Below are 16385 nucleotides of genomic sequence, written 5' to 3' on the forward strand. Positions count from 1 at the left end.
GTATCACCGTTTTTGCGCACCTCCAGGGGTCCACTCGGTTTTCGAAGGTGATCGAGATCGCTATATTTTTCCTCTGGTCACTCGGCGCACCTCTACACGATCACGTCATTATCCCCCCCACTTTCCGCGTAGTTTCCGAGAAAACCGATGTCAGTCAGTGAGTGGTAGTGTAGCTTTATATATATATAAATAATAAATAACTAGCTGGTGCGTTGTGCGCGGGCTGCAAGCAGCCCGCGAGCTTCCGTGTGCTCTAAGAGTCTTAACAAACGATGTTGTTTTTTTTTTATCTATAATTAAATTATTCTAGCTATCATCAGCTCTTGGACTATAGGAATATAATTTCTAATTTTTATTTTGTCAGAAAAAAAAGTTCAAGACAACACTTACTCAATTAAACAAACAAGTACTTAATCGCAATTCATCGTTTCATAATCATAAAAAATATATAGGGTATATGACTGACAAAAAACGCTAAGAAGAGATCATTGATGTAAAAAAAAATACACCGATATTGTATGTCTACTATAATCATTACCCATGTCACATGTTTCAACAAAACAATGTAATTGGCGATGAAATTTGTGTTTTTTTTTGTTGTACCAACTAAAAAGAAAATAGCAAACTGACACATTTTTTTAACATACACATAATACCTGTATAATGTATATTTATGTGTTACATCAATCTATAATATTATTGTCATAATGATATATTATATTCAAGAATAAATAATTGAAATTGAAAATCTTACACCATGTAGGTACTTCATAATTTGATCGATATTCATAAATCATTTTATACTATGTACCTATTTTTCTTATTTAAAAGTATAAAAATGCGCAATATAAGAAAAAATGAATAAGTCAATGCTCAGTTTTCGAGCAGCCCAGTCTCTAAGATCCCAGCCAATAAATTACTTGTCTCTAATTATATTATACACTTTGATTATACTTATATAATCAAAGATTATACAGTACCTATAATACAAAATTTATATACTTATCACTAATAATTTCTCTTTCAGTTTTGAACGCCTTCGATATAGAAAGCGATTTTTTTAACCGAAGCAATACCTAATGAAAATAGAAGATTGAAATTATTTAATGAAAAAAATGATTTCGAAATTTGCAAAACGTGTTTTTAAAAGATACAATACAAAATAGGATACCTAAATAATGTGTTTTAATTTCATTGAATATGTTCATATACCTACTTGAATAAAAATGGTTACCTCTTGTTTTGTTTATAAACTAATAAAAAACTGAATTATATAAATAAGTCCCCCTGTCGAGTGTAGCTGATATTAAAATGTAAAAGCTCGAAATTAATAAATAGTTAATTGATATCGTCATTTTTCTTTATCTAGTTACATTAAATTGAATTTTGTTGATTTTTTATTGAAGTTGTTTTCTCAATATTTCTAATCCCTTAGGTATTTTAGTGATTTAGCTGCAAGCCAACAATTTAAATAGTTAGGACTATTAATTAGGTAGGTAGTTATCTGTAGTTTAGTTTTCTTTTATTCATTCATCAGTGCTATTTTTTTGATTCTATCATTTTAAAATTTTTATATGATAAGGTAGTATAGGTACCTACCTACCTACGGAATTAGGTGTTACGAAGCCTACCTACCTTTATTATTAATACCTAGGTACGTTATAAAAAAATAAAGTTATAACTTATAAATATAATGTAGGTAATGCTACATCGCCATCATTTCATCTTACACTGTTTTTGAATCGAACATGTGAAAAATGATTCATGATCATTAATTAAATGGCATAAGAAAAAGCTAATTTTAAGTAGGTACTAAACATTATCTTGTGTAGTAGATGGTAGGCAATTATCTAATCAAATCTACATAGATTAATTATATTAAGTTTCATAATATTAATATTAATAATTATTTTTGAATTTGAATTGCGAATAAAACAACAATAATTGAAACTAAAATTATTTTATTAATTAACATGACTATAATATTTTTCAACTAATGGTGACAGTACATAAGTAATACATTTTTTTCATTTTTAAAGAAAATCTATAGGTATAAAATATAAATTTATACAAAATCAAAATAACAAAAAACGAATAACTTAAATAAAATCTATACATAAAAAAACGTAGGAAAATATACTGAATATTTTTTAACACTTGGGGCGTGATCTACAAAATAATAATCGAAGAAAATACGCTACCCCGAGCTAAACGCAAACAGTACTGCATTGATTAACTTGCAAATTTTGAACAAATATTATGAACAGGTCGGATCAACATAATATAGGCTATACATATAAATAACATGGAGCGTAGCAATGCGGGTAAAGCCGCGGGGCAAGCTGGTGGTCTGCTGTTTCGTGCTTTCACGTGTTTCTTCTTAGTGACGCTGCTTTGACCGCCTGGTGCGTCTGGCTGAAATTGTTTAAAATATGAATATTTTTGTTATCCTTTTTCACATGCATGAGTATGAGTATCAATCAAAAATCAAGAATAGTCCCATAGTAAAGATTCGATTAAAATTTAATTTATGAATAGATATATAAATTCTTGCAAGACTCGACCTTGTTTTTAACAATAATGTTTATTATAAAACTCATTGTTTGTGTAATAGTATAAATTAATTAATAAAGAATTAGGTTTCTAATAGTTACAAAATATCAATAGTTTATCTTCTATATATATATTTGTATTTCTGACAAAATACAATGCATTTAATTATACAAAATAATTTAACAAAGCGTAATAACACATTGAAGAACATATTCACATTGAAGAAACTATTTTGGTATCAATAGGTACTTTATGTAGTTTCATTGTTTCATAAACATAAATTAGGCCAAAAATATAATTAATATACTTAACTGGTGATTCCATTTTTTACGAATATACATAATATATACTATCAAAGCTTGTTTTATATATGAAGAATATTTTGAATTAATTTCCTTTTATTAGCAGTGTCATTCCTCCTCCTGATGAATATTTCTTATGTACGAGCAATCTGCAGCATTTCTGAAAAAAAAAATCCACATTTATTTAAAACCTTCAATTCAATTTGTCAAAACTAAATCGTAAAGATTTGATAATTGGGACCACAATGCAGGCAGCTTTTTTTTCAAATATAAAAAAAGAATTCTCAAAATCGGTTATCCCACTGAAAAGCCAATTGAGAACTTCCTCTTGTTTCGAAATCGATTAAAATGTAAATTTAATCATGATGTTTATGCAGTTTACAAACAGGAATTAGGCCAATTTCTTAACTTGTGATTCAACTTGGTGTCATTTTTTCATCAAAATTAAAGACTTTTTCTATACCTTATATGTAAAATATTTTGCCCTCGAAATCCTTTTATTGGTAAAATAAGTAGTGTCTTTCTTCCTATGGATGAAACTGGTCTTTTATATTTTCCTAATTTCTGCTGGGAATCATTGTGGCGTTTCTGAAAAAAAAATATAAATTTGATTATTCTCATTTTTTATCACTGGCAATCAATTTAAACGTGAGTTATGAATCCATAGTTTTGTCTAAATTTAATCAAAATATGTTTTTTTAATTCTTCATTTTACACAAACAGGAATTATGCCAACAAATATAATATACTCAACTTGTGATTGAATGTACCTAGTCATATTGTTGTCCTATGTATCTGGAAAATATAAATTATATCAAGTTGTTTCATAATTTTAGAAAGAAAATTAAAAGGTTATAAAAGATATATTATAAAAACCTATGACAAATATCCGCAAAAGGAACACTTTTCAATTTTCTTACTGGCAGTGAGGTGCTTCACATCATACTGAGCAAATGAGATCTGAAACTTTCTGTATTAATGCAAAACTACCACCTCCTCCTTTATCCAGGCTTGGGACTGGCTGCGATGAGGTAGAATAAAATAATATGATAAAATTTATTCTATTCACCCTCAAACACAGGCGGAGTTACCTAACTACTTTCTAACTACTCAATATACACTAATCACTACTATTATACTAACTATAAAAGAAAAAAAATTGTAAAGTGTGTTATGAATGACACGTGTAAAGCGTTATGCATGTAATAAAATAAAATTAAATAAATATGGTCCATGATTCTATCAAAAATACATATTATGTTTACACGTAAATAAAATATATGAATAAAATATCTACATTACATAATAATTTACACGATCTAAATTAATTTACTCTAGTCTATATAAAACTAAACTTAAGTAATTGATTTTATGTACAACAAATATAATTTGTGTTGTGCATGTAAGTTTATGTTAAAAAACAAAATTGATTGATCTACATAGAAAATTGAAGCATAGCGAGACAAAATATTTAAATATTACTGTAAAATGCGCTTAGCGAATGTAAAAGTACGATATTAGAAGTAATGATGTAGCGCGTTGTACTGTAAATATACGTCGGATGTGATGCAATTCATAAAAATGAAATTACAGCCCTCCGAATAGAATAACGATGGATCATGAAAGACAATAGCGGACACTTTTAGTCCCACGGAAGGTATGAGATCCGCGGACGGTACCGGGTCGGTGTCGAGCGGAAATGCGCGCAAGCGGCCCCCGAGGTGGACACGCATTTCCACCTGTCACCGAGCCGATAAGGTCCATTGAAATCCAATTAAATTCCTATGAACCAAGCAGCTGCTATGACTTACATATCCATGGCATTATAAGATATAAGAAATGTTCAGTCAATTTTATAAATTAGTGTCACCGCCACTGAAATAAATAATTGACAATGCGCATACAACCTTTAAACCAATAACAAACTCATACATTCGCTCTCGTATTTTACTTTAATACAAATAAATGTGTTACACAGTGTTTCAACTTTAACGTAGAATCAATTCGTTTTTTTAATATAAGTGTCGTGATGATAAAAGAGTTCATAAAAAATACGCACAATGTAAACGTTGGCAACATGATTTGATTTTAATAATTGATTTTTCTGATATAGAACGGAGGTGAACAATTTCATTCCAGGAAGCCGAGTGTGTAATGCTTGCAAGTGTAACTCGTGTCAATCTACCAATGAATTGCAAAGTGAATAGTGTAATGCGTGGTGGGAAATCCCTAAAGTAACTGTGGAATGACGACGTTATTAACGTAAGGTTTACCGTCTATTAATTTTTCCCTATGTACAAGAAGCATTAAATCGTTCCTATCCCGTACGCGACCTAATGCCACGTACAACTGTCCGTGACTGAAGACATCCGATCTTAAATCAATGCCAACCCTATTAATGGTTTGGCCTTGACTCTTGTGAATGGTCATTGCATAGCACACCTGAAGGGGAAATTGCAATCGACACATTTCTATCGGACTATTATGATCAATGGGGGCTTTGAACATGATTCGCGGTATAAAAAACAATTCGGCTATTCCCGGTTTCTGAACTGTTATCAATCGAGGTGAAGTCCCTACGATTATAACTTTCGTACCATTAACTAAATGATCCGAAAAACTAAGGTTACGTATTATCATGCAAATGCATCCTACTTTTAATGTGAGATCGTGTTCTGGTATACCTTTAGGGTGCATACTATTCAACACGTCCACGCCTAAATACAATTCGTCAGTGTCATCCGTGGCCGTTTTATCTACTGAATAGAAATGTAAAAGATCGCCTGGCAAACGGTCTAATACAGTTCTATTTATTTCCCTAATATTAGAATTGTGAGTTGAAAGAATGGCTCTACCTATGCATACTTCTGGCTCGTGTTCTAAAAGGAAATCCGAAAAAACAAAATTAATTAACTCATTTAAATCTGTAGTAAATGATAAAAGTGAAAGGTCTATTAAATTTTGACAAGATCTGCCGACCTTTACCGAATGTAAAGGCAAATTGTTAGAACCTATTTGAAGCAAAAAATCGGAAAATACACTATCTTCACTACACCTCTGAGGTGTAGTTAGTGAAAACGTCTTTAAACTCTGCCATAAGGGCGATGATTTAACTGAGGCATTAAATATATCGGAATGACACTTGGCGTTGGTAACTACTGGTGGAATCTGACGAAAGTCTCCGGCAAAGATGATAACCTTTCCCCCGAAACTTTTATTAGACTTTGTCAAGTCTTGCAAAGACCTATCTAACAAATGAATGAGGTACTTGTGTACCATCGGCGCTTCGTCGTAAATAATTAAATCGGAGTGTAGTATGAGTTCAGCTCTCTGGGTTCCGTTTGTTACATACCAATACCCTAAATCGTCAATAGCGCTCAACGGATACCTAAACATACTGTGCGCGGTCATACCGCCTACATAGTTCTGCGCGGCAATACCTGAACTCGCAGTGCACAAAACTACACCGTTGAGTACGCCCCTCACGTACGCTGCTATCGTATTTAAAAGCAACGTTTTACCAGTGCCTGCCGGACCGTCTATATAAATAGCACTTTCGTTACTATTGCGAAAAACATCATCAGTTAGCAAATTTTGCACATATTCGAACACTTGCCGCTGGTCATGAGACAGCTTGGGTGTCCAAATATCTACAAATTCGCGTAACCCGTCTGCATCGTGTAGAGCCTTCTCACGGCCTAATTCGGTAGTGTCATCGCGCGCGTCAGGCAAACCCTGCTCTAACAAACACGTACCATGTTTTCGCAATAGACGGTCAATTTGAACCAAGGCCTGGGTGTACGCTCTATCCGGATCGTTATCTACGCGGTTAAGGATGTCTTCAGCCAGCTCATTTTTAAATTTTTCCCACAGTGTCGCTACTGCTACCCCGTTAACAGCCAATAATACGAAAAAGTTACGCAGGCGTGGTCCGGTCAAAAAACATGAAGCTTCCTGCATAGCTATCTCGTATTCGGCTTCATCGTTGGCGATCCCAACGGCTTTAGCGGCTTCCTGGAATGTGTTACAATTTGGACCACCCAAATTATAAAGATCCCTGTAACTACGGCAGGGGTGTAAAGCTAACAGTAATCTTAAATAAAATTGTTCACCTCTGTTGGGCGCGACCCAAAATAAACGCGTCACTATTTCTCCCCTCTGTCTTTTAGTCAAAAATTTTCCGTTATTCATTTCGTAAATGATTGTATTTTTTGTTGAGGGGCGGCTTGAATGAACTATGTACCTCTCGTAAAAATCTAAATATGTTAACCTATCAAATTCTTCACCGAGGGGACGATTAAAATACGTGATGAGATCTGAATCTGAATTTTTAACCGCACGTTCTTCATTTCCCGCCTTAAAAAAAACAGACTGGTGATTTTCTAAATGAACATCTAACATTTTTACAGTAGGCTCACGTCCCGTGACGTCAAACTCAAAAACTCTCCAAGCAGCCTCACCAGAACCGATGTATCGTTTTGTGACGTACTGTTCTATTTCGTTATTTTTGTGTTCATCTGGAACAATGGCGACTCGAGCCTCGTCTGGACCTTTGGTCATATATTTGAAAAGATATTTAATTACAGTTCGAGTGGACACTGATTCTAAATTTAAATGACAATCGTATCTAAGGAGAAGGGCAGCGTTGTATGGTACTATCCACAAATCACTAATTTCTACATCCCTCCCTCTGTATTTAATGGTGGCTGTATTTTTACTATTACGCTTTAAATTTATAAACCCTTTATCATTACAGTGTGTGACCTCTGTCTCTGGTTTTGGGAAATAGCTTGTACATTTTTTTTTTTCACTATCCCAACATTTTAAATCTGTCCTATGCGGTGGACCGCATGGACCATGAACCATATAATCTAAAACGGCTTTCCTCAATTTTCCATCAGCTTCTGAAGCGTCAGGAATATCTGCTCTAATAAATTTATCTACATCAGTACCGTGAACGGGGCCACCACCCTCGACTGCAAAACAAATATGAGCGTGTGGTAATCCCCGTTTTTGGAACTCTATTACATATAAAATATAAACAATTTTACCAAACCAAACCCCTGTGCGAAGATCCCTCAAAAGTTGTTGTAATTTAATATTAAAAACTCTAGCACAAATTGAAGGCGTATTATGATGACCTGTTGTTGAATTTTGTATTTCAGGCCATTTGGGATTGCATGTTAAAGTTAAAAGAAAAGATGGCAATCCTAATCTGTTAACTACAGCCATAGCATCCATATACTTTTGCTTCATATATCTAGGCCCCCCCGTGTAACTACTCGGCAAATAAACTCTACCAGGCACAACCCCACCCTCTCCTCGAATAGTCTCATCTACACTGATTTGCTGTAAAACTGACTCTACTTCTCTTAATGGAGCGGAACGGAGAGCATTATCCGTGTTACCTTTTTGGATGTTATACAGGTAACGAAGTCTTTCTTCTAAAATCCTACATTGCATATCAACTAACCACTCTTCGGACAAACGATTATAATCGTTGAAACGGGGTTCGCTCAGAAGGAGGCATCTAACGTATTTGTTCTGGGTTAGTTTTGCTCCATTATTGTCCGTTTTGTTAGGAAACCATCCAGGGTTACCGTGCGGATACAATAATGGATATTGAAAAGTTTCATATAAGGGGTGCATTATATCTACTGTGTGAGGCTTTTTGTCGCCAATTTTCCAGATTGCAATGGCGCGCGGAATATAGCGCTCCTGCTCATTACTAATAATGGCAGCAATCTCGTTGCCCAAAGGCATATCACCGAGAATGTTGCCATGTGTGCGTCGTGTGGTGTGTTCAAAAATGAGGTGTGCGTGGTCGGATGGTTCTTGGCTCAGCCGCTTGAAGCACTCTATATAAGGGTTATGACTATGCAAGAAATTAGTGATGGACCGAATGACTGTTAAATCTAGATTTAAATTTGAAGCGATGCTCTCTCGCTCACTGTTATCATAAATATAAAGTCCAGCCGGGTTAGTAGTTTCTGAGTACGCAAGATCGAAAACTCTGTGATAAACCCTCCCTTGAATTTTTAAAAATGATACCCCCGTTGTTGGATGTTGAAATCCGTGTGAAACACCTAACGCACTAAAAGCAAATAAATTATTATAAGCCCTTGGTTTATGCAAAAAGGAAGGGAAGCTATAAAATGGTTCATTTAAAGGCGGGAAATTCTGAACGTTATAAGCGCCAGCCCCACAACACCACTTAATACGATTCTTTTCCTCAAAGAACAATCTAGCATTACAGTACCTACACAAAAACGCTTCCCTATCTAATAATGAAATGTTTTTAAAACTATACAATTTGACGACAGTTAAGCCGTCGCCACTCTTTGTACCTATTAAATTATTTGAATTCCGCAATTCAACGTCTAGATTTCGATTAATTTTATTGTACTTGTCTACCGCTTGCCTATTAACTTCTGGATTACTTTGACTAAACTTCTGACTGGCCTGCCTATGAACCTCGGGATTGCTCTCGTTATATTTTTGAACTGCCTGCCTATGAATCTCGGGATTGCTCTCGTTATATTTTTGAACTGCCTGCCTATGAATCTCGGGATTGCTTTCGTTATATTTCTGAACCGCCTGCCTATGGATCTCGGGATGATTCTTATTATATTTTTTGACCGCTTTTAAATGAGAATCTGCATCTATAGATCGCCTACCTGGTCGTCCCCTTTTACGTCCTACCTCTACTGAATTTATTGATGAACTATCATCCGAATCTAAATTGGCATTGTTTTGTTTGTGTGCTTTAGAATAATTTTTTTTAGCCGGTCTACCGCGTTTCCTACCTACATTACTAACGTCGGGTAATTTTGTGATGCAGACAACGGGTGTGAGTGTTGTTAGTTTAGGGTCGCGAATATTTTTTAGTAAAATTATTGGTTTGAGGGAATTTAATTTAGGGTCATATTTTGGGGGTATACCTTTATTAACTAAAACGACTGGCTTTAAAATAGATAATTTAGGGTCGTCTACAATAACTAATTGGTCGTCTACACTAACTAATTGGTCGTCTACACTAACTAATTGTTCGTCTACACTAACTAATTGGTCGTCTACACTAACTAATTGGTCGTCTACACTAACTAATTCATTAATAATATCTACACTATGGAAATGATTTAAAATAATTTTATGAATTTGATATTGACTACCAAACGACGGATTCCAAAACAAAAATTTTGCAAGAGTATCTAAATTGTTGCACTGAAAAAGACGTGCGGCTCCTACCGAATGCGGGTTATGTACGTATTTATTATTCGCGTCTACGTTATGGCTATTAAAAATAAAATATTTATTATTTGACCTCCAAAAAGATATTGTATTATTAGCGCCGGTGAAGAGGTAGCTATGTGTGGAGTCATTGTGTGAAGTGTGAAATATTTTATTTTTTAGGATTAATTTTAATTGTAAAGTGTAAGTGGCTGTGTCACTGTCACATGTGGGAAACAGCCCGTTGTCGATCCAACTATCGTTGTCTGCCATCGATTTAATTTTAGCCAAATAGGTCCCTACACGTATATCAGAAGGCAATTCTTCAGGGTATAAATGAGGGTGATTGTGCGCAACCCCAAGTGGTCTTATTTGAATATATAACATATCACCAAAGTCTAAAATAGTGTCTATATTTTCCTGAGAAAATACGGCCCTATTTAGAATAGAAGAATAAACAGCCGCGCATGTTGCCATCGCGACACATTGTGCGTTATTACCCTTAAACCTGGGATCGGCTTGATGCGTTGACCCTTTAAGAATAATTTAACCGATTAAAATAATAATAAAAACAAAATGACATTTTATCAGGTCAGAAAAAACATTTATATGAATATAGAAAGTAGAAACATATTTATAATATTATATGTTAAGCAAATTGAAATGTTCCAAACAAAGAATGCATTGTATGATTATAAAATAACAATCCTTATGACATAGGTACAACAAGTATCTAGAGAAATTACCATTCTCTTAAATTTCTTAACACAAAAATATCAAATCGATTAGATAGGTAACTATCGGTTGAGATCCAAGATGTCCAAGGAGTCGAAACATAAACATACGAAAAATAAAAAAAAAATACGTAACTCGCTACAAGAAAATGTGGCGTCATTTAGGTACCTACCCCGCAATCTATAAAAAATACTCGCAACGATACTGAGACGTAGCAGTTATGATATAATATTATACTCGTATAAATAATCAAACATATCTAGAATTATTTGACATGTTAATTTTAAAACTATGTACTTACGTAATATGGTGTACCTATTCTTTTATTAAGTCATAATATAGGTATAATTAACCGTATGAAATCAAAATCAATTCTTAATTATTACCTAGCAATTAAAATTCTAGTAGTTATAGGTACTATACGATACAATTTAAAGTCTTTCTTCCGCCTCCAATACTATTCTAAAATATTGTTTATATAAATCTTGCTTCTACAATAATTATTGATCTAAGTGTAAATTAATTTCGCTACAAAATTTGAAGAATGAGAAAAATGAATTGAAATTATTTGATTTTATTTAATTATTATTAAACAATTGAAATTTAACCGAAAATTTCAATAATCCTACTAATATCATAAATCCGAAAGTTTGTGAGGATGTGTGTGAGTTTGTTACTTTTTCACGCAAATACTACTGAACCGATTACAATGAAATTTAGCTCACATATAAGAGCCAAGAGGTAACTTGGATAAACACAAAGGATAGGTTTTATCCCGGAAATCCCACGGGAACAGGAACTATGCGGGTTTTTCTTTGAAATCGCGGGCGAAGCCGCGGGCGGAAAGCTATTTTATCTATACATATAAGCATTACATTACAAAATACATATAATACGTTCAATTCCATAAAAAGAAAAAAGGTAGGTATATATCACTATAACGTAAGTTAGTACAGAACAGTACGTAACATGTCAGAGACAATATTATCATGATTTATAATAATCATTATTTTTACTATCTAAGGATATTTACAATTTTGAATATAATATTGAAGGAATTGCCTTATATTTAATTTATTTTCACAATATACCTAACACACAAAATGGCGACCGACGCCAACAACCGCGGCTGCGCCCGCTCATCGCACGCCATTGCCGGTCCTCGATCGATTCCCGCACATTTTTTTTACAACGAATTAGGGAAAAAAAATATAGTACCTACTGTTTCTTTGAAAACGCGGGCGAAGCCGCGGGCTGAAAGCTATCTTACCTATACATATAAGCATTACATTACAAAATAAATATTATACCTACGTTCAATTCCATTAAAAGAAAATAGGTAGGTATGTATCACTAATTCAGTACTTATAACGCAAGTTAATACAGAACAGTACCTACGTAACATGTCAGAGACAATATTATCATGATTTATAATAATCATTATTTTTAATATTTAAGGATATTTACAATTTTGAATATAATATTGAAGGAATTACCTAATATTTAATTTATTTTCACAATTATTAATATACCGAACACAAAATGGCGACCGACGCCGACAACCGCGGCTGCGCCCGCTCATCGCGCGACATTGCCGGTCTACGATTCCCGCGCATTTTTTTTACAATTAGGAAAAAATATAGTACTGACTTTCCTACCTAGTACCTACTATATTTATACTTGTTAAAGAAAATTACTTTATTCTGTTATCGATTAGGTACATACGCAACTACATAATGAAAAATGTTTTTTTAACACTACTTGACAACGGCAATTACGTATTAGGATCATAAGCATTAGATAGGTACCAATTTCATAAAAAATCTTTGAATAAGAATAAGAAATATCTACTTGCCTACTTATTTAGAACATTTCAATTTGCACAAAAAAGATTAACCTGATTACCTAATAGAGCCCTATGAAAATATGTACCTATGTTAATAATTAGTTCTAATAAATTGAATAAAGCTTACCGGTAGCGATACACGCCATTGCCGCTGCGTTGCCGCCATTATTGCAAGAAGATGCTTGGAACATGTCGAGGGCACGAGATCACGTAGAATCTCGAAAAGTTACTGAAAACGATACATGAATATTTAAAAACAAAGCATTAAACAAACATCAATTGTTTTCACTAAAATACTTAATCATCAATTCATTAAATCCATAGAAAAAACAAAAGAATAAATCGTTATGAATAAGAGTGAAGACTTTTGGTACCTAATTACATAAATAAACTAATTAATATATTTAATCGTTAGTTAGTAAAATATATAAAGAAAACAAACTCAAATCATTATTCACTCCAAGTACAATATGAGAGCACTGAGCAATAATTAATGATAATATGTAAATCGACTTACCCTGAGAACAGGCGAAATGGTAAAGAAGGAGGAATGGCGCGGGCACAGAATATATACTCAGGGGAAAGCGCGAAATTCACCGGAAGTAAAAATCCAGACGCGACATATTGCAAACATTACGAAAAAGTGGGAATAGACAATTTCACAGTTTTGTAATTTTTTCATAATTAAAAATTCAATTAATATTTTGTGATTACGTAGGTATTTTGAATATCTCTTATGTTTATTATATATTATAACAAAAAAATAATTTCAAAACATCTGTTTAATATTAATATATTGTAACCGTTAAGCTAATGGTATAAATATAATTCATACCTATTTTTTTTCATATTTAGAAGTTTTTTTACGAAAATATATTATAATACCTATGTATTATTATTAATGAGTACTAATAATATTTTTTAAATAAATAGGTAGTAACTAATGTTTAATTTAATTTATACAATTATTATTCAAATAATTATAGAAGATTGTGTCTATACCTATAATAAATATCAAAGTCAATTAATGCCTTTTATAAACATAATCAAGAATTCAATATTTTTATAATTATTAAACACAACTATAATGTTTATGAAATTATTCTAAAGTAGACAAAAAATGTAACGTCTTGATTAAATTGCTTAATAATTAATTTTATTCAAGTTTTTTCTAATCTAAGAAAAACATATCCAATGCTGCCAACATTATATTTATTTTGGTCATAATAGCAATGATTTTAATTTTAATGCACTTGAATAAAAGTTATATGTGCTCGTAATTTTTCATTTCATTAAATCTGTTTTATTTTTATGTCATTATATTTCTTTTAAAGATTGAATGAATTAAAGTCTTTCAATTGTTAATTTAATGTACTTTTTAGGGTTCCGTAGCCAAAATGGCAAAAACGGAACCCTTATAGTTTCGTCATGTCCGTCTGTCCGTCTGTCCGTCTGTCCGTCTGTCACAGCCGATTTACTCGGAAACTATAAGTACTACAGTGATGAAATTTGATGGGAATATGTGTTGTATGAACCGCTACAAAAATATGACACTAAATAGTAAAAAAAAGAATTGGGGGTGGGGCCCCCCATACATGTAACTGAGGGATGAAATTTTTTTTTTCGATGTACATACCCGTGTGGGGTATCAATGGAAAGGTCTTTTAAAATGATATAAAGTTTTCTAAAAAACATTTTTCTTAAAGTGAACGGTTTTTGAGATATCAGCTCTCAAAGTCGTAAAAAGTATGTCCCCCCCCCTCTATTTTTATAACTACGGGGTATAAAATTCTAAAAAAAATAGAGGTGATGCATGCTAATTAACTCTTTCAACGATTTTTGGTTTGATCAAAGTATCTCTTATAGTTTTTGAGATAGGTTGATTTAACTGTAATTTATTATATTTGCTGCTACGGAACCCTTTGTGCGCGAGCCCGACTCGCACTTGGCCGGTTTTTTTTACTATTGATACTAATGTCAATGTCAAATTTTAAATGATCATTGTAACGTCAAATGAATATTTATGTCAACAAACAACTTTCCGAAAACAAATAAGAAAACGGCTTCTTGTATAGAATGTAAAATATTAAGTGTTTTTTATGCATATCAAAAATATGTTTTGTAAATTTATCACTCCAAAGTCCAAAAGTAAGAAGAGGATAAGAAGTTTTCATGTAATAATTGATCTATGTACTTACTCGTTTTACTATTATATTATGTAATTCTAATAAGACGTGTCGATACTAATAACGTTTGTTTCCAATAAGTTATTATAAAAATAAAACAACGATTAACAATGAATTAAAACATATATTTTTGTGATGAAAGAACACTACAATGCCAAGTGTAAAACAAGTGAAATCTAATAAGATCAGAGAGTATGAAGATGAAGAAAAACATAATAAGTTTAATTTGCCCAACATAAAGGAAATGTTTTATGATTTGCAGATGCTCACATTTTACATTTATTGAACATTCCAGAAAGTTATTAGTATTATTAATATTGAATAACTCAGACTGATTGACCCATTGATGGTATTATATTATAGATGAAAAATAGTAATAAAGTGTATAAACTTCAATTTGAATAACCATGATATCTCTGAAAACTTGATAGCTATTGCTACTGTACATTTTATACTTCTTACTATAATATCACTACATAGTATAAAACAAAGTCGATTTCCCTGTCCCTATGTCCCTATGTCCTTATGTCCCTATGTCCCTTTGTACGCTTAAATCTTTGAAACTACGCAACGGATTTTGATGCGGTTTTTTTTAATAGATAGAGTGATTCAAGAGGAAGGTTTATATGTATAATAACATCCATTAAATAGTGGAGAAGTACTGTTATTTTTGAGGTTTCTAAAGTGATGTCGTAAAAAATTACATTTTTTCCGCTTACATTGCAAACGCAGGCTGAACCCTACGAGTTTTATCAAAATAATGTACTAAGTATTATACACATTGAAAAGGTCTATAGAAAAGTCCGCGATGGTATATGTCTATCTCTTATGGATAACCCACAATAACATTTTTTTGTCATTTACTTTTTACGAAAAATAATGGCTAATTTTCGATGCGATTTTAACCAATACAGCATTAATCCTTAACCAATTAAATACCTTGAATACATTGTTCGTTTAATATAGATCTATATGGCCCTTTACACCGTATGATTTAAGTGAATATTTTCGAAGATATTACAGATTTAAAAATTGCGGGACGTAGCGTTTGCGGCGGTACCGGCGCTATCTATACGAAGTCGGAGCGGGCCGCTATGTTTTTATATACTACAACGTTCACAGTTTTTCTGTAGTGTATTTAGTATCAGCATTGCACCCGTGCGAAGCCGGGGCGGGTCGCTAGTACAGAATATACCTAATAAGTGAAAGCCTACATTTTAAAAACAACATTGTTTGCTATAAGAAAAAAGGAACCGAGTATAATAATTTGGCCATACTGATTATCAATTTTAATTCACCAAACATCATAAATTTAATATATCTAATATCTATCCAAAAAATATCTTTCAAGAACAATGTAACTCGGGATCCCTGCAAAAGTCTTGACAAAAATATGAAATAAAAGTTACTGTCATTAAAATATTGATTTAAACATGGTACTTACCTATCCCTACACCAAGTTATGTCAATAATTAAATTAAATAAATATGGTTTGAATATTATGTTTTCAGTGTAAATAAATATATGTTAAAA

This window comes from Colias eurytheme, chromosome 32, assembly GCF_061535395.1.
Source record: "Colias eurytheme isolate Ceu_HAF_F1 chromosome 32, ilColEury1 Martin Lab GWU primary, whole genome shotgun sequence".
In the NCBI taxonomy this organism is placed as follows: domain Eukaryota; kingdom Metazoa; phylum Arthropoda; class Insecta; order Lepidoptera; family Pieridae; genus Colias; species Colias eurytheme.